At 39.5% G+C, this 25,170-nt stretch overlaps 1 pseudogene across 1 annotated transcript in view; it reads left to right on the top strand.

The window, feature by feature from the left end:
• Prrc2c (proline-rich coiled-coil 2C) overlaps positions 1-25,170 on the top strand; it is a 69,701-nt pseudogene that overhangs the window by 23,582 nt on the left and 20,949 nt on the right. Inside the window, exons 6-20 of the transcript NR_111961.2 lie at positions 401-621; positions 3,272-3,354; positions 4,036-4,169; positions 4,270-4,357; positions 5,122-5,266; positions 6,177-6,230; positions 8,719-9,289; positions 10,070-10,239; positions 10,649-10,925; positions 12,357-12,564; positions 13,724-15,970; positions 17,978-18,186; positions 20,491-20,645; positions 21,223-22,057; positions 23,213-23,298. The product of NR_111961.2 is annotated as a proline-rich coiled-coil 2C (transcript). The remainder of the gene's footprint in view (positions 1-400; positions 622-3,271; positions 3,355-4,035; positions 4,170-4,269; positions 4,358-5,121; positions 5,267-6,176; positions 6,231-8,718; positions 9,290-10,069; positions 10,240-10,648; positions 10,926-12,356; positions 12,565-13,723; positions 15,971-17,977; positions 18,187-20,490; positions 20,646-21,222; positions 22,058-23,212; positions 23,299-25,170) is intronic.

The following is a 25,170-nucleotide window of genomic DNA, read 5'->3' as shown; positions in this document are numbered from 1 at the left end:
CTGTCTTCCTCTAGATGTCTGTCTGACTGAGTCAGAATAGTGATCTGTGAACCACTACAGAAACACTGAGAACGCTTTATACAAGTTCTGATAACCCTTCTTTGATAGGTTGTCATGGAACAACCTTTCTGCTTCACAATCCATGACTCTAATCTGCATTATAATTTTTCTTTTCTTTTTTTCCGGAGCTGGGGACCAAACCCAGGGCCTTGCGCTTGCTAGGCAAGCACTCTACCACTGAGCTAAATCCCCAACCCCTGCATTATAATTCTTAACAGATCTCTCATTGGGTTTCCCCACTCCTTTACTATACTTGATGGGATTTTCTTAAAATGTGCTAAGCTTGGTGTTGCTGTTATGTTACTAATGTTTTCTTAATCCTTTCTGTCCTCCATATCAGATGTTGCTTGCTGGAGAGATGGTGGTAAGTCTGCTGGGTCACCTTCCTCTGATCAGGATGAAAAGCAACTTGCCCAGGATGAAAGCACGGCTATAACATCAGAACAAAATGACATTCTCAAAGTGGTGGAGAAGAGGATAGCGTGTGGTCCTCCACTGGCCAAACTGAATGGACAGCAGCCTGCCCTTGCTTCTCAGTATAGAGCTATGATGCCTCCATATGTGAGTATTGCTAAACATGGCAAGCAGTCAAAAGAATTTTCTACTCTGGGACTCAAATGGGAGTGGGGCAGATGTAGGTTTTTGGTCTCATAGACGTCTAACTAGAAATTAATTGTGAGTATAGTAAGGTAAACAGGTCACATGCCTCCCGCACGGGTAGCTTTATCATCAACAGAGACCACATATTTTCACAGCATATTAAGTCTCCTGCTCTTAGGAGCCAAAAGCAGGTTGAGCACTATGAATTTGAAGCCAGCCTGGTCTATATGGTGAGTTCCAGTCCAGCCAGAGGTACTTAGTGAGACCCTGTCTCAAAAACAAAAGCACAAATGCTAATTACAGTATCACAACTTTAATTATTGAGGAAATGTAGTTTTAGAATAACAGTTCTTTGTATTAATGAGTATTTAGATTATAGATTTAAAACATTTTTATGATAAAATTAGTTTGCTAAATTGCCCAACAGAAAACAAACCTAAATGTTAAAAACTGTTAAAATTATAATTAAGTTTTTAAATCTATATTTATAAGACAGGGTCTGTGTGCAGTTCAAGTAGGCTTCAAGATTAGTCCTATCTCAGGCTGTGAGTGCTAAGGTTATGAACGTGCTCTGTTATACCTACCTAAATTAAGTTTTACAGGAGAATAGTGGGAAGTGCCCATTCTCCATGATTGTAGGAAACTAAGTCAATCCTGAATACAGTATTTCATTTGTGCATATTTTTGGTTGTTTTAAAAGGAGAAAATCTGAGAAAGTGCATAGTTCCATTAATATGGCTAAATTTAAAAAATGCATTCTTAAATGATAGGTCACTGTTAGGATGGAGGTCATAGTAGACTCCTTAGGATCAGTTCATCTGTCTTGTCACCTGTCTGTAGATGCCTCTACTGCATTCTCTCTCAGCTGTGTGTAGATGCCTCTACTGCATTCTCTCTCAGCTGTGTGTAGATGCCTCTACTGCATTCTCTCTCAGCTGTGTGTAGATGCCTCTACTGCATTCTCTCTCAGCTGTGTGTAGATGCCTCTACTGCATTCTCTCTCAGCTGTGTGTAGATGCCTCTACTGCATTCTCTCTCAGCTGTGTGTAGATGCCTCTACTGCATTCTCTCACCTGTCTGTAGATGCCTCTACTGCATTCTCTCACATGTGTGTAGATGCCTCTACTGCATTCTCTCTCAGCTGTTTGTTTCAAGTTGTTTGTGCTTTGTTCCTTCTTTCTGCCATGTTTTATCCATTCTAGAGAAGCAGAGGAAATCACTTAAGTATTTTTTAAAAGTGGAAGGTTAGAGTTCGTTGTGCCTGAGGCACTGACCTTGACTCGCCCACAATGCTGAAGGATGACATCCTATGAGAGTATGACTATTTTTAAAAAAAAAAAAAAGTAAAGAAAACTTAATAAACTGACCTGGTCAGTTTGGGCCTAATTTTCAAATGGTGCTTCTAGATTTTTGAGCTTTCAGGTGTGGATATTGGAAGGAGCATCAAAGCAAAAGGAAGAGAAGGCTTCAATGCCTTCTAAGTTTACTAAGTATCAAAACTAAACACCTTTTAACACCATAAATAGATATTGAGAATTTAGAGATAGTTTCTGCAATTAGTGTTATGACAAATATGAATTTTAAGCCATACACCACATATAATTAATGTGTCTGAATAATTTAAGGGAGGAGCTAATGTGAACTAAAGACTGTATGTCTTTCAGTATAGGTGCTGCAGCCAATGCCTGGCTACCCCCATGTCCCCAGAGTTCCTCAGTACTTGACTGTTGACCTTGAGCTAGTATTTGACCATCTTTCAGTCCTGTGTGGTAGGAATGCCCTCTGTAAACACAGTCACACAAGAGTCCGCTAAGTGTGATTTCCTTATCTAAAAAGATTTTTGTTTTTGCTGTAAGACATTTTTAGCAGAAGCAAATTATTTTCAGGCTTATGTGTCTGTAAATAAATACTTGTTGAGACTCTCTCCATCCAGATCATAGTTGAATCCCTTAGTTTCTAGTGTTTTCATAATCTGCATCCACCCACCCACTTTTAAGCTTACCTTTTTGAATCTGAGCTCTCACAGACATTACCTTGACTCTTTTTTTAGTACTTAATTTATGTCATCTGTATAGGAACTTGACTAAGAACACATTTTATGTGCCATTCTTAACATCCCTCTGATCTGAAGTGAGTTCCTTTTTTTATCATTGAGTCTTTCTAGTTGTGTTACAAATTTGTGGTTTTGCATTTTATGTCATTACATAAATTAAAATTATATTAATGTGACTTGGAGGTTCTTCAGTGTCCTATTTAATATGTTTGTATTATGATTTCTGGAGGTGTGAGGACACATGTCTTTAAGATAGACAGACACACCCCCCACTCACCCCCCCAACCCCCGAGTTCACTTCTAGCTGTTTTATAGCGAACTGCAGGCCAACCAAGGCTATGTAGTAAGATTTCTGCCTAAAAAGAAAAAGACTTCCTGGGATCACTGCTCTGTAAGTGGTTTGTTAGTGAGTGTGAGTGGTAGTCTGTACTAGCCGACAAAGGTAACTTCATATTATTTGCTTCAATCATTGATGCTTTATTATATTTTAAGAGCTACTCAAACTGAACTTGTATACCATAAGTTACTAAATTTCTTTTTTTTTTTTTTTTCATCCAGATGTTTCAGCAGTACCCAAGGATGGCCTATCCTCCTCTACATGGTCCCATGAGGTTCCCACCTTCTCTATCGGAAACAAACAAGTAAGACTTAAACAAAGCCTACGGGGATGTGTGCTTATTAAGTTTTTTTGTTTGTTTGTTTGTTTGTTTTTTGTTTGTTTGTTTGTTTGAACATTGAGGGTTCATTTTTCTATTCTCAAAAGTACAGTTGCTTACCTCTTGTAAGGTAAAAGTAAAATAATAGCTAGGCAGTCGGCCTTCAAGAGACAAAAGCAGGAGGATTTTTAATTCAAGACCAATCTGGTCTACAGAGGAAGTTCCAGGACACCCAGGGCTACACAGAGAGATCCTATCTCCAAAACAAAACAAAACAAAACAAAAACCCTAAAATAGTTCAGTATTTTTAAAATGTTATTGGCATAAATTTTTGAAAACAGGAAATCATGATACTAAAACCAGTGATGATTATTTTTCTTCTTCCTGCCATGTTAATCATTCCATTCTTCTCTCCTCTCTTCTTAATGTGGGAATTTTAGTATCCTCTTAAATAATGGTTTTAATTACGTATTTTGAAATGAAAAGAAAAATTTCAAAACTATTTAAGCTACTAATTATATATTAATGATTTCTCTTATAATCGTGTCATTGCTGTAGAAAACACTAATGTCAAATTGAAATGAATTAAATTCCAATGTTTCAATAACTCTTAACTCAATATAATTAAAATCTGTGCATTGCTTTCTCTGCCTTCCCATTCATTAGAGGCCTTCGAGGACGAGGTCCTCCTCCTTCTTGGGCTTCTGAACCTGAACGCCCATCCATCCTTAGTGCATCAGAATTGAAGGAGCTGGATAAATTCGATAACCTCGATGCTGAAGCTGATGAAGGCTGGGCAGGTAAGAAACAGTCCATTAGGTACTTTGCACTGGTTGGCGTCTAGTCTGACACAAGTGGTGGCGTGTGTATGAGCCCCTCTAAGCGTGTGCTCTTTGACAGGCGCCCAGATGGAAGTAGACTACACAGAGCAGCTGAATTTCAGTGACGACGACGAGCAAGGCAGTACCAGTCCTAAGGGAGACAGCAGGTGACGCGACGGCTTTGCTCTTGGGAGCTTGATTTTGTTGCTAGAGCATGAGCATTGGGGCAAAGATGCTTCTCATAGACTTTTTTAATAGAATTTCTGTTTTTCTTAGATTACATACTTGTTTCAGTCAGGTTCTTATTTTATTTCTATGTTTATTTTTATTTGTTATCCCTTAAAAGCTTATTAGCTATCAGCATTAGAGATTTGGGAAATGGAGCTTTTTATATCTCTCATTACTTTTAGAAGGGCATCCAAGAAAGAATATGTGGGCTAATGTATAAGAAAACATTGGGCTTTTGCATGCCCAATTTGTGGTTTTTCTAGACATGGCATTATAATATATAGTTTCATGATTGGTCATCTGTGATATGTTGAGATTTTTTTATATGCAAGTATATCTTTTCTGAACCACAGTAAGCTAGAATGTAGTCAATATTTTCAATTATTTATATTTAACTGATATTTTGAGAGGACAGAAAAGGAAAGAAAGGTTGATTAGATCCATTCACCTCACAGATGAGTATCCAGTCTGAGCAGCTGCCGTACTGCTCTTCTGGTTACATTTGGGGAACGTGAACCAAGTAACCCAAGACACCACAGAAGCATGGCCTATATTACTGAGTTAGTGTCACTAAGTCACAGGCCTTTCATTGATTGCTTTCTGCATTTTCTTCTCTTGAAATTGTATGGAAAACATTTTATTACAGAGGAATATTTTCCTGTTACATATTGTTTCTTTGCTCTTCTCCATTTTGGTTCTTCAGTGAGGATCAAACTTCAAAAACACCTGAAAGCACAGAAAACCGAAAAGAAGGAGATGAAGCTTCCAGCACTAAGTCTTCTTCTCAGACACCTGCTCAGCCTCCAGTCACAAAAAGTCCTTATGGGAAGGGCCCGCCATTTAGTCAGGTCTGTTGGACCTGTGCAGATCCATATCATTACCTATACTTTGCCTGAGTTGATCTTAGAATTAAAGTTGGAGTGACTTGAGAAGTGGGTATGTAGTTTGCAGGCAGGCATGGGATACTGGTTGTAGTTTTTTTGAGATAGTTTCTTTGAAACAAAGTCTGTAGCTGGACTCACACATAAGATCCTCCTGCCTCTCCTCTTCTGGGTGCTGAACTGTCAGACATGTGATACAGTACTTTACTGGGATTATGTATTTCTTTGCTGTTTTTATTGCCTGTTAAATGAAATTATTAATATGGTTGCTAAAATTATTACGCCAAAACTGAAGATCAAGTCAGATCAAAGTAAAGGGATATTTTCTCAAAATAAAACAGGGGCTTTACCATCTACTGAATGTCTTATATATCTTGGTACTTGTGTGGGAGAATACACTGTAGAGAAATCTTAACATGAAGAAAATGGAGACTTACAATACCTGATTATTCTGGAAAAGATAGTAAAAGGAGAGAAATATATAGGGAACATATAGTTTGATCTGCTGAGCTGAGATGGGATAGCAGTAGCTACATTACAGACTTAAAGAGGCTGTAACTATGTAGGTGGCATATATTCGAGTGTGCACAAAACAGGTGGAAGAACAAACCTGTTAGTGTGCTACAAGGAGCAAGCTGGCAGTCTTGGGAAAGGAAAGGAAAATTTTCACTGTCTTTAGTAGGTTTGCTTGTTACCATACTGATCTGGCAGTGTGGCTCTGTAAAAAGTAATTTTACAGTCACTGATGAGCTTTTACTAAAATTAAGACAGGCCCGATGGGTTGACTTTGAACAGTTTTGAGCTCTCATTGACACTGGTCATAAGTGTGTAGGGTAACTGTTTAGTCTCGTTTTAAATCTCGTGGTCTTCTTTATAGGAGCGGACCTCATCTTCACACTTGCCACCGCCTCCCAAGTTGCTTGCACAGCAGGTAGATTTTAAATAAATGTTGGTGTATAGTATGCTATATTTGGCTTTGTTTAGTTTTCTTTTGTTGGCATGATGTTTAATGTTTATAACTTTCATTAACCATTTCATTTTACATTGTTCTTGCATGCTTTTCTTCTAGCTCATCATTCTTACCTAAAAAAGTGCAGTGTGCATCTCACGAAGTAGAGAAGCACAGAGCTGATTGCTGCCACGTTCACACTTTAGTCTTCTTCCTTCCTGCTGCCTTTGTTCCCTGAAGGCAGGCAGTCCTGCCACTCTCTGTCTACAAAGTCCCTTACCCTACTCGTCATTCTCTTTATCATCTGCTCTATTTTTTTGTTCTCCATCACAGCAAAATTCTTTTAATAAATTAAACTTAGCTGGATGAGTCATCAGTGTTTACCCCCACTCCCATGAGTGGTGTATGACCACATATCCACATATCCACATCCATTGCCTCCTCTAATAAATTAGATTTCCAAATGTTACTCTAACAAAGAACTTTACTACATTATGTTAAGAAACACGATAATAAAAATAAGGGACATAGCTCAGTAAAAATGATTTTTAGTTTCACAAAGGAAAATAGGTGAATGTGGTCTAGAGAAATAGCTCAGTGAGCAAAGTACTTGCTATACAGGCACGAGGATATGAATATCCATATACAGGAGAATCCATAGATGTCTGTGGTGTCTACAGTGTATATATATATATATATATATACACACACACACACACACACACACACACATACATATATAGTACATAAATATATTCATGTGTATAAAGACTATCATATACAGATTCACAAAAAATGAGTGGTCAGTAAGCACATGGGAAGGTACTCAGTATGTTTAAAACTGCTGTTATCTAATAGCATGGTAACTCGAATTTAGATCAAAGTGGTATTCTTTCTTTGCACCCATCATTGCCTATAGTAATAACATATAGGATAGTGTGCACACCTGAACAGTGTAGGAAGGCAGCTTGGCAGTTTCTTGTTAAGGAAACATAATTGAGAGAGTCACTGCCACCTGCTTATTCAGGAGGAATGAAAATATGCAGATGTGCATTTATACTCCAGATACACATCTGTCCTTGTTTTCTGTACCTGTAATGGAATGCTCAGTGGCAGTGAAGTGGTGTGAACCACCACGAAATAGCCTCCAAAGTATTGCAGTGAGCCAAAGAGAATAGCACAAAAGGCTCCATCGGTGAGATTCTAGGACAGGAAAACGTGGGTTAAAGTATATGAAGGTCACAGGTGAGAGCGGAAGTGATGTGTGTGAACAAGAGCAGGCAAGTTCTGTGTGTGCGCCATCCTCCTGTGATGTCATCAGAGATGTATGACTTCTAGGTCATGTACACATTTACTTCTTCACTGCTGTTTGGTTTCACTATGCTATTATTTTTCATTTTAAATTCTTACTGGGCTACCATGTAAATCTCATCTTTTTTTTTAATCTTGGTAACTTGTGTTGAAAATCTTGTGTTTTCTTTATAATTTAGCACTTCATGTGCTTTTTCTCATTATTATCTTTGCATAGTTTCTAGCAGTGTAGTTAAACTTTTAGTCATCATTTGAAAATGTTAATGAAAATATTACTCACATAAACCTCTAAATCTTCATAGTGTTCTGGATACAATGTAAATCTCTCTTCCCAGACTTCGTTTTCCTTTAAAGCAGTTTCTCTAGTAGTCACCTTGTCCCTTGCTTCTTATTCTGCTTCTTCCTTAGTGATCTCCTTGGTGTCATTTTACATATTTGCCTTGGTTTTTCTACCTGAGGAATTCCCCTTCTAAGGCATTTTATCTGCAAGCCACTACTAAAGAAAGCATACACTTAAGTTTCTGTAATCTCTAAATTGATCTTTTATCTTAGTGTAAACTGAGTGAGCAGTGATGCCTAACAGAATGAGTGGTCATTTCTTCACTCAGTATTTGATGCCCCAGTTAATTTTTCTCTTTCTGATTTTGTACATTGTCTAGACATAACTTAAGAGTCGTATGTACATAGCAGAGATCAGAGTTCAAGTTTGGGAAGTTGGTTCTCTATTTCTACTGTGTAGGACCTGGGATTAGACTCCCTTTGTCTGAGTTGGCTGGGGGTTCCTTGTGCCCTCTGCCACCATCTTGCTGGCCTGATTTCTTTTCATTATCTTATTTATGTTTTGGCAAAATTCCTTCTTTCTTTTTCCTTCTTTTCAACTCTACTTCCCTTCCCTCCATATTCATGGCGTACTGTCAGTCACAGGAAGCTGTCATGCTGGTGGTGGCTCAGGTGCTAAGGGCTCTTGCTGCCAAGCCTGACAGCCCGAGTTCACTCTGAAGAGTCCGTACAATGGACTAATAAGAGCTGGCTCCCTCTGACCTCCACATATGTGTACATCTGACCTCCATATGTGTATACGTGACACATATAAATAGATGTAAAACAAATTATTTCAAATACCAAGTTCCTGTCTTCTTCTGGTTTCTTACTCCTTCAGCATCCCCCACCTCCAGATCGACAAATGCCTGGAAGACAGGGCCCCTTTCCTTCAAAGCCTCCAGTACCTGATACCGATGAAATATGGAAGCAAAGACGAAAACAACAGTCTGAAATATCTGCAGCAGTGGAGCGTGCTCGTAAACGCCGTGAGGAGGAAGAGCGGAGGATGGAGGAACAGAGGAAGGCAGCGTGTGCAGAGAAATTGAAGCAACTGGATGAGAAGCTTGGGATCATAGAAAAGCAACCCTCCCCAGAGGAACTTAGAGAAAGGGAGAGAGAGAAGGAGCGGGAGCGGGAGAAAGAGCTTGAAAAAGAAAAAGAACAGGAACGGGAGAGGGAGCGGGAGCTTGAGAAAGAGCAGGAAAAGCAAAGAGAAATGGAGAGGGCGAGACAGCAAGAGAAAGAGTTAGAACAACAGAGGGAAAAGGAGCAGGAACTACAAAGGCTGAAAGAACAAGAGAAGGAGGGCGAGTTGAAGGAAAAGGAAAGAGAGGAAAAAGTTGAACCCCAAGAACCTAATGTAGAGCCTGCAACAGAAAACCAAGAAAGTGAAAACAACTGTAAGAAAGGTATTTTGTCCCACCCATACTTCATAGTTAATTGTGTATTCTGTTTGTTAATGGTGGAGAGTGAAGGCAGGGCCTTGCATGCGTGCATACACACACACACACACACACACACACACACACACACACACACACACACACACACACACTTGTGACGTGTCATCCTCTAGATAGATGGAACTAGTTTTCCTCAGTATAAAAACAGTTATGTCCCCCTTACAAATAACTTTGTTTCAGCATAAATAACTAGTGATCATGCTGAGGTTTTCATGTTATTCTTTAGATGCATTGGTTTTTGTTTTAACAAGCCCTTGCCATGTAGCCCTGAGTAGCCTGAAATTGCTCTATAGATCAGACTGGCCTCAAACTCAGAAATCTGCCTGCCTCTGTCTCCTGAGGTGTTGGGGTTAAAGGCATGTGCTACCACACTTGACTTAACTTCTTTTTTAAAATATACATAGGTCACTTTGGGTTTGTTTCGTCTTGTTTTGTTTTTGTATAGATTATATCATGTAAATACTGAGTGTTACATTAACATTTATTGAAATAAATTGGAAGTATTAGAACCTTGGTTTTTTGTCAAGTAAATACATTTGTAAATGGATGGTTTGGATCTGTGATCTCTTTAGAGTCCAGCTTTATGAGAATCCGTTGATATTCTAGTGATGTTATTGGTGGTTTCTATATTGAGTTACAAAATGAAGATTTCGAATATTATGGAGATCCTTTTTCCTCTTTAACAACATGTTTGATAAGATTATCTCTTACTATTTCTTTGAGCAGAAGAACAACCAGTTTTCACTAGACAGGACAGCAATCGAAGTGAAAAGGAGACCACACAAGTGGTACAGGAAACAGAACCTGAGTCAGGGTCTCAACCCCGACCTGCTGTATTATCTGGCTATTTCAAACAGTTTCAGAAATCATTGCCACCACGATTTCAGCGGCAGCAGGTAATACTAAAACCAAAAATACTTTACTTCATATATGCAGTTGGAAATACTTATCATTCACTATTCTGATAATACAATATAAAACAAAATAATTAAGCATAAGCATAGAAACTTCCCTTAGTTCCTTTTTTCTTTGCAGTACACTTGTTGAGAATTGGTTGAAGTTGACTTTCTCTGTCATGCCTTTTTTATCTTAAGCTTTACTCATAGACACATCTTCCTCTTCTAGGAAATGATGATGAGATGCTAGTGTAAATATGAAAAAGTGCTGCGACTTGTTTGGTCCTTTTCCAACTCTATGCTAGTTGTTTTTATCTTTAAATATCCCAAAACACCCTCGTTTTCACATACAGTTACACTGATTGATTATAGAATAAAAGTGTCAGTAAGTGTAATTTTGTTTTTCCAGGAGCAAATGAAACAGCAACAGTGGCAGCAGCAGCAGCAGCAACAGCAGCAGCAACAACAACAACAACAAGGCGTACTTCCACAGACTGTGCCTTCACAGCCGTCTAATGGTTCAGTCCCTCCTCCACCACACAGACCCCTTTATCAGCCAATGCAGCCCCACCCCCAACATCTGGCTTCTATGGGTTTTGACCCAAGGTGGCTCATGATGCAGCCCTATATGGATCCACGAATGATATCAGGAAGGCCTGCTATGGACATCCCACCCATACATCCTGGTGTGTTGGTAGTAACTGTGTTACTACTTGGAGTTTTTAAGTTTGCCTCATCCTGTCACCTTCTTTTGTTGTAATTCCTTCAATAGCAGAACTCTAGTAAGGACATAAAATAGGACCTCTGGGTCTTTATTGGGAAGTTAGAGCGTTTGGTGTAGACATTTGTAGCAGCTGTTTAATAGACCAAAGTACTAGCTTTTTGTTTTGTTTTAGAAATTTAAATCTTTGAGATGGCAATTATTCTTGACAAAATTTGTTATAGCATTCTCACTCTGCAAATATTTCAAACATTTAAATTTTATCTTCACGTATTTATTCCTTTTTATAGTCTATTATTGTCATAACAACTTGAATTTCTTCGTAGGTTAGCCAAAAAGTAAATAAGCCAGCCTTTTTTGGGAATCCATTTAGAATTAAGCCAGATAATCTATCATCAGAATGATACTGTGGAAGATTTAGCAGTGATTAAAAAGCTATTCACAAATTATAGTTCATTTAAAACGTAGTACGTGGCATGTGTCCATAATCCTAGGACCAGAAGGCTCAGAATTTAGGGCCATCTTAAAGGGTTGGTTGATTGGTTGGTTTATAAATCTCACTATTTGAATGGTGAGTTTTTTCGGTAACTTTAAAAAGGAACTTTTTTCTATCAGTTCCCACAAGCTGGATCCACTCACTCTGGCTGCTACTCTACCACAAGATCTGTGGGCCGTCCTCTCCATGCGGTACCCTAGATGGTTGTTACTATGCCTGGTGCACACACATCTCATTCTGAGGGCCCTTGTGCGTTCTCACTCCGAGCAGGCAACAGAACCAGATCCCCACGCTCCAATTGCCTCTTGGCCATTTCTTTCACACACCATCCTCTTTAGCCCAGTAAATCAAAGTTCCAGAAATTTGTAATTTATATTAGATCTACATGTTAAATTCCTAATCTACAATTCATCCACACAACAAAGTCACTGCCAATTAATAAAGATTTAAACTGCCCACCTAGACAAGACAAAATGGACCCAGGCCACCTGGATCTGGAATAACCTGCTGTTGTCTCCATCTTTATTTTCTCTTCCTCCTTCCTAGACTTTTCCCCCCGCATACCCTTCCTTCTCATCCGGTGATAGGCTTCCCCTTATCCTGGACCCCCCTTGCTGCATAATGATATCCTATACTGAATTAACCTATTTTAACAGGAAAGATGAATAAAATTTGATGTAAGAAATAATCTTTCCCCAAATTTAGCCTGTTGGTATGTATGATTCTGATCTCTAATCTGTTAGCTGTTTTTAGTATGCATATTTTTTTCTTTTAAAATAAAGTGGACCCCTATTGTATTTTCCACAAATAGTTTTTTAGCACTCATGTTGTATGTGTTTGCCATGGCTTTGTTTCTTTAACTTTACCTAATACTCTTGTCTGTGTGAACTTTTCTTACAGGAATGATTCCTCCTAAGCCGTTAATCAGAAGAGACCAGATGGAAGGGTCGCCTAACACCTCTGAATCGTTTGAGCACATGGCTCGATCTGCGAGAGATCATGGAATTTCTCTTTCTGAGCCTCGAGTGATGTGGGGGTCAGACCCCTATCATGCTGAGCCTCAGCGGGCAGCTGCTTCCAAGTCTACTGAAGAAACTGGGGATGCAAGGTAATAAGTCATTTAGAGAAGTAAAGGTCTTTCTGGGTGTCAGCAGTATCACTCATGGACAGAGGTGTTTGCCGTTAAGCCAGATGGCCAGAATTTGATGTCTTGAACCCATAAGTGGAAGGAAAGAACCAACTCCCACATCTGATCTCCACAGATCATATAATAACAAAAGCTCTTCCCACTCTATCAATACCACATTAACATTTCTTTAAAAGATCATTCTGATTTAATGTGAAGCCATGATGTGCTTCACTTTATCTTTGTGCATATTTTCTCCTTTTTCTTGTATTATATTTTTAAATCAACTAGGGCAAATTACTTATAAAAAACAGGAATTTGCTCTTTTTTTGAGGGAGGGGGGTCTGGCCAGTAGGATGATAAGATTCTTGTAGTAGTGAGAAATGATAGACCTCAGTCCTTAAGAGAAATTATGTAAGACCACAATTTAAAGCGAAATGATAGTTTATTGGTGTGAACTCTGATCTGTAGCCAGATGGCTAGTGTTTCTTTTATAGGATGTATTTAAATGATTACAATGTATAGGTATTTGTAATTGACGAATAGATAGACTTGCTCTAGTATATTAGTTATACTAATTGGTGCATTAGAAGCTCTTAGCAAAATGGTCCAAACATTTATGTAATTGAGGTTTTAGCACCCATTAGATAGATATAAAAGTCCGTATTACTGTCTACAATTACAGATACAAAGCTTTATACTGTGTGACTGAAACTTTACCCCATTATTTAGAACAGCATCTCCACCTTTCTGACTGCCCTGAGCCCTCTAGTAATCTTCATTCTATATTCTTGAATGAGCTTGGTTATTATATTTGTACCCTTGATACAGTTGTTGCCCAACCTTTATCTGTGCTAGTGTTTCACAGTTATGTTTTCTTATTTTCCAAGTAACATTGACATATTTTCTTCATTCACTCAATTATATAGACATTCTATATTCTTCTCTTGACTAAGGTTTTTTATTTAATTCAGGAATAAATGTGCACTTTCTACCTAGAATTCATTATTTCATATTCTATTCTTAATCATTTAAGTTCGGGGGACTGTGTTGTGGGAATAATGCAGCAGTGTTGAGGTATATGTACATATGAGGAAGCTTGTTTTGTTGGTCATACCTTTGAATTCTCATTCTCACACAGGCCTGAAACTGCAGTGGACCATGAGCATATGACTGCTACTTATCCTGTAGAACAGAGTCAGTTAGAAACCCACTCAAAAACAGATGTTGCTAGAGACTCAGCTGAAACAGAAGGACAAAAGTGTTTAAGCAGATCCGTGGAAGATGTAAGACCTCACCATGTTGATACAAACAGTCAGTCTGCTTGTTTTGATGTAATCGATCAAAAGAGCCTACCTACTCCTACAGACGAGCGGATCTCTGCACTGGAAAGTCAACCTGCCCGAAAAAGAAGTGTTTCCCACGGCTCTAACCATGCTCAGAATGCAGAGGAACAAAGAAATGAGCCATCTGTCAGCATTCCTAAGGTCACCAGCAGATGTACTGATTCCAAAGAAACCATAGAAAAGCCAGAGGAGAAGCCAAGAAAAGATGGCTTTCTGCGATCTTCTGAAGGACCTAAACCAGAGAAAGTCTATAAATCTAAATCAGAAACTCGGTGGGGTCCAAGACCAAGCTCTAACAGAAGAGAGGAAGGTAATGACAGGCCTGTGAGAAGGTCGGGTCCCATTAAAAAACCTGTACTTAGAGATATGAAAGAGGAGCGGGAACAGAGGAAGGAGAAAGAAGGTGAAAAGATTGAAAAGGTCACTGAAAAAGTTGTTAAAGCAGAAAAAACAGAAAAGAAAGATCTTCCTCTTCCTCTACCACCTCCAGTTCCAGTTCAGCCCCAGTCATTGGTCTCACCACCAGTACAGCCAGAACCAGAGAAACTACCCTCAACAGAAACGTCAGCTTTGACTCAGAAGCCATCTCAGGATGAGAAACCTGTGGAACCTGTTGTCAGTGTCCAGGTAGAACCTATAGTTAAAACTACAAACCAACAAACTGTTGCAGCACCAACAGTCAAAGAAGAGAAGCCACCTGAGAAAGTCATCAACAAAGATGTTGGAGTAGAAAGACCTCGCCCAGACTCTAGAGTGGCAGTGAAAAAGGAGCCACCTTTACCTGCTAGGCCCTATTGGAAGGAGGCCAGAGATAGAGATTGGTTTCCAGACCAAGGGTACCGAGGCAGGGGCAGAGGAGAGTATTACTCCAGAGGTCGGAGCTACAGAGGCTCTTACGGAGGGCGTGGCAGAGGTGGTAGAGGGCACACCCGAGATTACCCTCAGTATAGGGACAGTAAGCCAAGAGCAGAGCATGTGCCTTCCGGACCTCCCAGACAAAGAGAAGAGAGCGAGACACGCAGTGAGAGTTCTGATTTTGAAGTTGTTCCCAAAAGAAGGCGACAGAGGGGCTCAGAGACCGACACAGACAGTGAAGTTCATGAGAGTGCAAGTGACAAGGATAGTTTAAGCAAAGGGAGACTTCCCCTAAGAGAGGAACGGTCCGAAAACAAAAAACCTGTCAAGCCACAGCCGTCTTTTAAGCCTGAAAACCATGTCCGAATAGATAATAGGCAATTAGAGAAACCTTACATAAGAGATGAGGAGAAATCTAAACCAGGTTTCCTTCCAAAAGGGGAGCCTACAAGGCGTGGCAGAGGAGGAACATTCAGACGAGGTGGGAGGGATCCTGGAGGCCGGCCATCCCGCCCTGCTACCTTAAGAAGACCGGCTTATCGGGACAATCAGTGGAACCCAAGGCAGGCAGAACCTCCTAAACCTGAGGATGGAGAGCCACCAAGAAGACACGAGCAGTTTATGCCCATACCTGCAGATAAACGACCTCCAAAATTTGAGCGAAAATTTGACCCAGCTAGAGAGAGGCCCCGAAGGCAGCGTCCTACCCGACCACCAAGGCAAGATAAGCCACCTAGATTTAGACGGCTGAGAGAGAGAGAGGCTGCTTCAAAGACAAATGAGGTGTTGGTACCCACAAATGGCACAGTTAATAATGTTGTTCAAGAACCAGTTAATCCACCTGTGGACATTTCGGGAAATAAGACACCAGATTTGTCTAACCAGAACTCTTCGGATCAGGCAAATGAAGAATGGGAAACAGCCTCTGAAAGCAGTGATTTTAATGAGAGAAGAGAGAGGGACGAGAAAAAAAATGCTGATATGAGTTCACAAGCAGTTGTAAAGACTGGAGAAAGTGTTTTGCCTCCAAAAAGGGAAATAGCAAAGAGAAGTTTTTCTAGTCAGAGACCTGGAGTTGATCGCCAGAATCGTCGTGGCAACAATGGTCCACCCAAATCAGGAAGGAATTTCTCAGGTCCTAGGAATGAAAGAAGAAATGGCCCACCATCAAAAAGTGGGAAGAGAGGGTGAGTACTGTAATTTAGATTCACAACACACCTTGAAAGAAGGTACACAAGGTGCCGGGCTAGATAAAAAGACCCTGTACTCCCCAATGCTGTAACCTGTTAGGCCAAGACACTTCCCCTAAAAGGGCTTTCTTGGAGATAATGTATGGAGCTTTGGAAGTCCTTGTATATCTAGAAATGAATGGAGTTTTTTACTGGGAAGTGCTCCTGTGCTAATGAGTAGCTATCTATTCTTCGTTTTTCTCCAGGGGTGTGAAGGCTTGAATGTGTTAAAGCCCCATAACTCTGGCACTCTGCTGTTACCTCAGAATCCTCTGTGAATTGTCACCATAAGTTATATTCCCTTCTGGAGTTATCTTAGACCCAGAAAGCCAATTTCTAGCCACCTGGCTCACATGACCAGCATGAGTCCTCTGGCAGTGGATATTAATTGATTTCTGAAGAAGTTTTGTGTTTGAGGGTGTAGTAACTTAGTTGGTAGAAGTGTTTACCTAGTACTGCACAAAACTAGGCATGGTGCTTACATGTCATCTCAGCATTTGGGAAGGGAGTGCGCAGGGCAGTCAAATTCGAAGTTATGGTTCAGAGACAGCCTGGGAGATGAGAGACTCTGCTTCCCACAAAGAGAAAAAAAATTAATAAAGTGTGTTAGGGTTGCTCTTTTCTTTTAATATTAAAATGTTGGTTATAATGTTAATATTAGTTTCAGTTTTAAGTAGATTCGCTCCATTGAGCTCTTTGACATGTTTATTATAGAAGATAGAAGCTTTATATAATATGAAAAAAAACAAGAGTACAGGATATTTTAGCACATAGTATGCCATAAGCATTAATGGGGTGATGGCTATTGAGGCTAAGAGCACTGATAGAGGATCCTCTTCTAGAGGGTCTGGGTTTGATTCCCAGTACCCATATGGTAGTTAACTCCAGTCCTAGGGGATCCAGCTCCCTCCTCTTGCCTCCCTGGGCAATACTGAGTGCAGTCATAAATGCAGATAAGCACCTGTACACATAAAAATAAATCTTAAAAGCATTGTTTAGGAATTAGCACAATGATACAGGTAATCTTAATTTCATAGTTGAATGTAATTAGTATTTTCAATCAAAATTCTAGAGTAAGTTTGTTTAGTTAAAATTCTAGGCCAAGTTTGTTTTCTGACTACCTGCTCAATGTAAATTTCATTTTGTATATTCAAGAATCAGGGTAACAACAACAAAAGCAACACAATAAGTATTTAGCCAGACCAAATTATTAGAATTCCAAGTACTACTTAAAATCTTGATCTGATTTTTGTGTTGTGTAGATCGCAACAGCTTTAAACTTCTAGACATTCCAGTGGATGGTTGTAGTTACAACAGAGTTTTAAAGGGCCCATTTGGAATTCATTCCCCAACTGTTGGGAGTCATGTCAGACATTCAGTAATCTTTTATCTTGAAGTTCTATAGACTGATAGAAAGTTAAACAGTAAGCCCATTTTTGTTATGTTTTCTTAAAAATAAACTTGGAATTGTTATGTTAGGGAACAAAAACTAGGGAAATATTCTTTTGCCTTTGAAGTGAGTTTTCATATTAAGGGTGTTTTTAATGTTTCCATCAGTACATAAATCTGATTAAACTTTAATGTGTATATATGCCAAACAGTGTAAACACAATAGAATTCTTTTTAAATTCCATTTTTGTATGCTGCCCCATTTTAGGAGCTGATCTAGTCCTGATTGGATTACAGAAGTTCTTTTGCTATATCATATTGTAGCTCGTTTATAAAATGTTGGACAAACGAACCCAGTTACCTCCTGGGGATAATTAGAATACTAGACCTTAACTTTTGGGAGACCTTCAGAGACCTGGGCTGCCGTATTGGAGCATTAGTTTTATTGAAGGTCACAGCTGCTGAGAATGACCGGGTCTTTTTCAGTGCTGTCTTAGGAATCACTTTAAAACTGACAGGAGACACGTTTTTGTTTTGTTGGAGTATGTCAAAATTATCTCAAATTATTTTCTTTAGGCCATTTGATGAGCAGTCCTCAGGCACAGCTGGTGTTGACCCTGTCAGTGGTAACTCTGCACATCACCAAGAAGGGGTGCCTAACGGTGCAGGACAAAAGAATTCCAAGGATGCTACTGGGAAAAAGAGAGAAGATACCAAACCCGGCCCTAAAAAACCAAAAGAGAAAGTAGATGCTCTCTCACAGTTTGATCTAAACAATTATGCAAGTAAGTTCCAGATTCTTCTGCTCTCCTTCTTGGTGAATTGAAGCAGTACTGTGAAAACATAAGAATGGTGGGTGTTAGTAGGCATTTATGTTAGACATAGAGACTGATCACAATAATGACTTAGACTAAAACAACACTAACCTTTAGTATGTTATGAACGCTGGGTACAATTTTGTTAATGATACTCCAAGAAGATTTCACTGTTCTCTTTGGGAGGGGGTTGAAATTGATTAAACCAGTAAAATTGCAAAACATGCTTGAGAAAACACAGAAAAACAAACATTAAGTGAAAATTCTAAGTTAGAACTAAGGTGATTCTGAACATTTCTTTTTAAAAAGAAAAAAGTAATAGTCAATACAAGCAGAGAAGAACAGTGGGAGACAGTGTTTAGGCAAATTAAGGAAGCTACAAAATAAATACATATTAAATATGATGGATAATAAGCAATAAGGAAATATCAGGTGCAGAAATTAGTACAAATTATCTCATGCTAGATGGTTTTACTTGTAATAGTATATTTGTCATTTATTCAGATGAGACCAAAGCTAAACTGTGACTAAAACTGGGGTTTCTTAATGAGGTGGTAATAATGGAAGGTTAGGTGAGGTAGTTTTCCTAATTTGAGATGTAGTTGTTGTCTTGCTTCTAATTGTATGTGGTATTTTGTTGTTTATTTTTATTAAACCCTTGTTTGTTTAACTCAGCTCTCAGACATTATCTCTAGACCAATGGTTCTCGACTGTGTCTCAGTAGGAAGTTCAAATGCAAGTTGTCCTCTACCAAACGTATTGAATATGCCTTTGAGAACTAGAATTTTTGATTCCAATTGGGAGAAAATGAGGAAGAAATAACTGATCTTAATTGCATGTTTAGGAATTTTTAGCTGGATTATTTAGATAAGTGATTTTCAATATAAGTGGTTTTTCACTCTGAGACGTTTGACAGTCACTTTTACTTGTCAGAACTGGGGTGAAATATAACTAGTGAATATAGAGGGACAGGCATGCCACTAAAAATTCTAGTGTATAAAATAGCCAGACCATAGTCTGAAGTTATAATAAGGATATTACCTCTTCTCTCAAAATACCTTGTGTTCTCTGTCCCCTTTTTGTGCTGATGTGAGATGGATGAATGATGAGGTGGCATGGCTAGGTAGGTATGCTGTTAGTTACCACAGCAGAGTTACTTCAGTGGAGGCATTTTGATACCCTAGTTGATGAGGTAAACAGCTGTCAGGTAGCTCCTGGACAGCCGTTACCAATAAGCTGAACAAAGAAATGACCTATGCTTCAGGCAGGATGACATATGTTTTCACTGGATAATTAATGTCATAGAATTTAAAATTAAGCAGTATATTTTTCCACTTAATATTTTTGGCCCATAGCTGGAGTAGCCCAGGCCCTGTTATGTGAAAAGCTGAAGTGGATGTAGGATTCTGGTGTTGGTCACGTATGGTAGCCCCTTTAAGGTGGAGAAACATGAGAATTGATTGCATAGTAAGTTCTAGGTCAGTCTGGCTTACAAAATGAAACTTTGTCTCAAAACAACAGTAAATGATAGAACTGTGAATCAGTCTAAAATATTATGACACCCACAAAAGCTAGTTTTAATGTTTGTTTTACATTTTTCCTTGGTCTGTAAATAAAATCTTAATAAAGAAAATAGAATTGTAGGTTCTCTGCAAATTCCTTTAGTATTTTATATCTCTAGCCAAGTCACATCTCTTCTGGCTTTCAAGCATTATTTAACAAGATTTCGGTTTGCTATTCCGTCTACAGGATAGTAACTTTAGGCAAAATTATGATTTGAAAATACATGACAGTAATAATTCCCACTTTGATCACATGTATATGAAGCTAAGTACTACTGTTTGGTGAGCATTACACATTTCTGAGGCTGAGAAGGCATAATATACTTTTGGTTTGTTTTTATTTTCAAATGTGTGTGGAGAGTGGAGCTCACGTGCCTATATTTGTTTTGAATTATAAGGAAGGGAAAAGTTCTACTGGAAATGGTGCCACATATGTATAGTCCCAACACTTGACAGACAGGTCGAGGCAGGATCTGGAGCTCAAGGCCAGCCTCAGCTGTACAAGTTTGAGACTATTCGAGACCCTGTTTCAAAAACCTGAACGGTCTTATCTTTCAAAGCATGCTGTTTTAGGTTGTTTTTAATCTTGTCTATGAAACTTTTCAGAAAGGTAAAATCACTTCAAAATTTGCTAGTCCATTCTGGGCCACCTTACAGGGTAGGAAATAAGTGATGCTCTCAAATTAAAAGGAATCTGTTTCCACACCTGCAGGTGTTGTTATCATTGATGATCATCCTGAAGTAACTGTAGTTGAAGACCCCCAGTCAAATTTGAATGATGATGGCTTTACTGAAGTTGTATCTAAAAAACAGCAAAAGCGGCTACAGGATGAGGAACGCCGAAAGAAGGAAGAGCAAGTTGTACAGGTTTGGGCTTTTGATCGCTAACTTTGTACAGTGAGGCCTGGAACTTAGTAGCAGAGGCCCAGGGTTACTGTCTACTCAGGAAGAGTCGAGTGATTATCTTCACACCTGGGAACTTGGGTCATTTTAAAATGAGATATTAATTACTATAGCTTGCTCTTTTCCTTAAAACAGACCATAGTTGATTTAATTCAACAATATATCTTATTTTTTTACTAATTTGGTTTATGGTAAAATTCAGTTTGTTTTAAATTATGCTGGAAATTGAATGAACACAAGTATCCTGATTCAGAAGTAACTTTTTGTTTGGTTGGTTGGTTGTTGTCAAGGTGTCAAATTTACTTTAAATTTTGTCAGTTATTTTACATTTTGGGGGGGAAGAGTAGGCTCGTGTATAAAATTATATCTGTCCATATTTGCCATGCGTCCTGACTTCTTACAGTTTGTAATCTCATTAGTGTCCTGAGAGTGTCCAAACTGAAATAGCTAAGTTAGTAGTAAGTTCTAGAAACAATAGTAAGTAGAAATTACATATGTATACTGTTTCTTTGGGTGACAAAATAAACCTGTTTTTTTTAAGGTATGGAGCAAAAAAAATATAGGTGAAAAAGGAAGAAGTCAGACTTCTAAGCTTCCTCCAAGGTTTGCCAAAAAACAAGCTACTGGGACTCAGCAAGTTCAGGCCCCACCCTCTGCACCACTTCCAGTCTCTTCCTCAGCTCCAGCCTTAACATCCCTGGCACCTGCAGTTCCTGCATCCACCCCAGCTCCAGTTCCTGTGCTGGCATCAGCCACAGCTCTAGTTCCAGTGTCAACCCCAGCTCCGGTTCTGACTTCATGCCCAGCTCCAGTTCCAGCCTCAGCCTCAGCTCCTGTTCCAGCACCCACTTCATCTCCAGTCACAGCCTCTTCCTCATCCCAGCCGTCAGTCCCGGCTCCAACTCCTATCCTGGCCTCAGCCTCAACTACAGTCTCCATCCCTATTCTCGCCTCTGCTTCGATTCCTATCCTTGCTTCAGCCCTAGCACCAGCTTCAGTTTCTTCTCCACCCCCAGTGGTCTCAGCTACAGCCGTGCCATCTATTTCAACACCAGCTGCCCCAGCCTTGGCCCCAACAGCCTCAGTTCCACTTGCCCCAGCCTCAGCTGCATCCACTGCCCCAACCCCGGCCTCAACGGTACAGACGCAGACACAGAACCACAAACCAGTCCAGAGTCCACTTCCACCTTCAACACCATCTTCAAAGCAGCCACCACCTTCGATTAGATTACCTTCAGCTCAGACATCTAATGGCACAGATTATGTAGCCACTGGGAAATCCATGCAGACTTCACAGTCACACAGCTCTCTAACAGCTGAGTTATGGGATAACAAAGTGACTGCTCCAGCTGTGCTCAATGACATTTCTAAAAAATGTAAGTATGCAACAGATGTATGGGGAATAAAAGGACATAGAAGTACTGACATTTGTTTTATATCTTATTTAAGTATTTGAGGTTCTCTTAGCCCGCCCCCCAGTCGTTTATTGTCTCTTAGTAGGAAGCAATAACCTTAGCTTCCTTCCTTTTTTTAATAGTTTAGTTTCCTTTATTTCTATAAAATAGGGTTACAGCATACTTTCTTACATTGAGGTTTTATATCACCCCAATTAGAATAGCTATTATCAGGAAAACCAACGAATGACAGTTGAGGAAAAAAGAGAAGAGACACTTATGTACAACTGGTAAATTAGCTCAGCCATTGTGAACATCAGTAAGGAGATTTTTTTTTTTTTTTTAAAGAATTACCATAGGATCTACCTATTGCCTTCCTGGATGTCTGTCTGAAGGGATTTAGATCAGCAGAGAAACTTGTGTATTGATTTTAACAGTATGGACAATGACCAGGATAAGTAGTCAACCCAGATGCTCATTAACAGATGAATCAATAATGATCGAGTATATATAACACGATGGAATTGTACTCAGCCGTAAAGACTGATTTATGTCACTTAGAGAAGTGAATGGAAGTGGAAATCCGACTGTTAAAACAGTCATTCAGGAGGACAAGTGTTTTCTGGTTTTCTAATTGTGAGCTCTAGGTTAAGTCTGAGTAGGGTGCACGCATGGGTGAAAATAAACATAAAAGGGGGAACTAAGGTTAAAAGTGGTTTTCTCAAACTTGTCTATAAGGATAGGGAAAGAGAAGCAGTTAACACACCTAGAGAGAAGGGCAGCATAGTGAAGTAAATGGAGAACATGCTGTGTGGATTAAAAGATGATGATAGGGATGGGTAAAACAACCTTTGAATTGAGCTGCCATGGAGGGTGGCCATTTGAGAATCTCTTAGTCAGGCAGTGGTGGTACACACCTTTTAATTCCAGGACTCAGGAGGCAGAGACAGGCAGATCTGCCGAGCAAGTTCCAGGACAGCTAGGACTACACAAAGAAACCCTGTCTTGGGGAACAAAAATAGTCTGTGATGTAGAGAATTGTTTTATTGTGTGGCCACGGTTGTAATAACGAGTTGAATGTACTAGACTTCAGCGTCTAAAGTTTAATGGTCACATTTCCTCTGGCTTCTTTTTCAGTAGGTCCTATTAGTCCACCACAGCCACCTTCAGTCAGTGCATGGAATAAGCCCTTAACATCATTTGGATCAGCAACATCATCAGAGGTAAGAATAGACGTACTGGAATAGATGTCATAGTTTTTTAATAATTTCTAAAACTTCACTGTATCTAATTAATACCTAGAGGCCACTAAAACAGATTAAATACATGCCCAGAATTTCTGCTCTATTGGGTATAGGTTGGATTTTTTAGTACATTTATATCAAGTACCAAGATGATACTAATGCTGCTAGTCCTCCATATTTATAGGGTGCTAAATGTTAAACATTTTATTCTAAAATCCAGAAAGGACCTTGTAGAGAACATAATACAGTCACTATTTTCCAGGCTTGCCTCATATTCCTATCTAATAGGGTAATTATAAAAAAATTTACAGCTTACTGTTCTAACCATCCACAATATTGGTCAGTGATTATTCATTAAGTGAATGAACATTTATGAATATTTTTGATATCCCAGCTAGTCTCCTTTCTGAGTTTACAAAACTGGCACAGATAAGAGAAGCCAAAGACCCCATGGAAGAAATCAGCAGACACTTAAACAAGTGTCTTAAATCAAGATGATAGCAAAGAATTTTCCCAAAGTATGTGGAGGTAGCTTAAAGTGACCAACATAGTTTAAAGGCCAGGAGATCCTACCTGTGTGTCCGTTTTGGTTGAAGATTTGGAGAAGATAAAGAAAGTAGGTTATTAAATACCTGAGAAAAAGTCAATTCCCAGTTCATAGAATAGTAGGTATGAAAGCCATCAGGCAAAAACACGGCTGATGGGGCTGGAGAGATGGCTCAGCGGTTAAGAGCACTGACTGCTCTTTAGAGGTCCTGAGTTCAATTCCCAGCAACCACATGGTGGCTCACAACCATCTGTAATGGGAACTGATGCCCTCTTCTGGTGTGTCTGAGGACAGCTACAATGCCCTGCCTATAAGTCCATATAAGTCCTATGTATAAAATAAATAAACCTAAAAAATTCCACAAAAAAAAGAGACAGGTCTGATGTATTCAAAGTAGTTCAGGAAAGTCCAAGTGCTGGAGTGACCTAAGAGAACAACAGGGGCTTTGGAAAGCAAAGAGAACCATTGCAGGGTGTGATGCAAAGGCGTGCCTGGGTATGCATGTATAAACTGTTCTGTTAAGAACTGCATTGTCTTGTGGGTAAGGGAGTAAAGATTACAGTAGATCAAATGATGAATGTGGGATGTCAGGAGAAGGTGAGCCATTAACCCAAAACTGACTATTGGTGTGAACAGGAAGAAAGAAAAAAATTTTCATTAGTTTAAAATTAGCAAGGGTTGAGGATTTAGCTCAGTGGTGTAGAGCACTTGCCTAGCAAGCGTAAGGCCCTGGGGTTCGGTCCTCAGCTCAGGGGGTGGGGGGGATTTTAAAATGAGCAGATACAAATGGATTGTGATTAGGTGTGAGGATGAGATGTTATTGTCTGGGTTAGAGTGCTTACTGCTCTTGCACAGGACCCGAGTTTGGCTCCAGCACTCACAGCAGGTGGATCAAGCTGCCTAAGGGATCTGCTGTCTCTGGCACCCATTGGCACTGGTACTCTTGAGTCCACATTCCTTCCTCCACATGCTAATAACACCAAAATTTAAGTGGAAATGTCAGTTAGTAGTTGGCTATCAGAGTGTGTAAATCAAAGAGTCTGATTGAAGATTTTACTTGCAAAGTCATCTACATATCAGCATTCATGGGGTTGGATGAAATTACCAAGGTAAGATGAATTATAAGCTAAGTGTTAGCTCAGAGAAAAGTGGTAGATGCAGTTACCAGCTGACAAAAGAAGTATCTGGGAGAAAAGAAGGGTGGATCATTGTGTCTGGTACTGCTGCTGGGGCAAGTGGTACATGCACTGAATTGGCAGAAAAATTAATGCTATAGGGCCCATTGCTGACACTGACATGGAAAC

This window comes from Rattus norvegicus, chromosome 13 (assembly GCF_036323735.1).
Source record: "Rattus norvegicus strain BN/NHsdMcwi chromosome 13, GRCr8, whole genome shotgun sequence".
Classification (NCBI taxonomy): Eukaryota; Metazoa; Chordata; class Mammalia; order Rodentia; family Muridae; genus Rattus; species Rattus norvegicus.
This window is presented reverse-complemented; position numbering and strand designations above follow the sequence as displayed.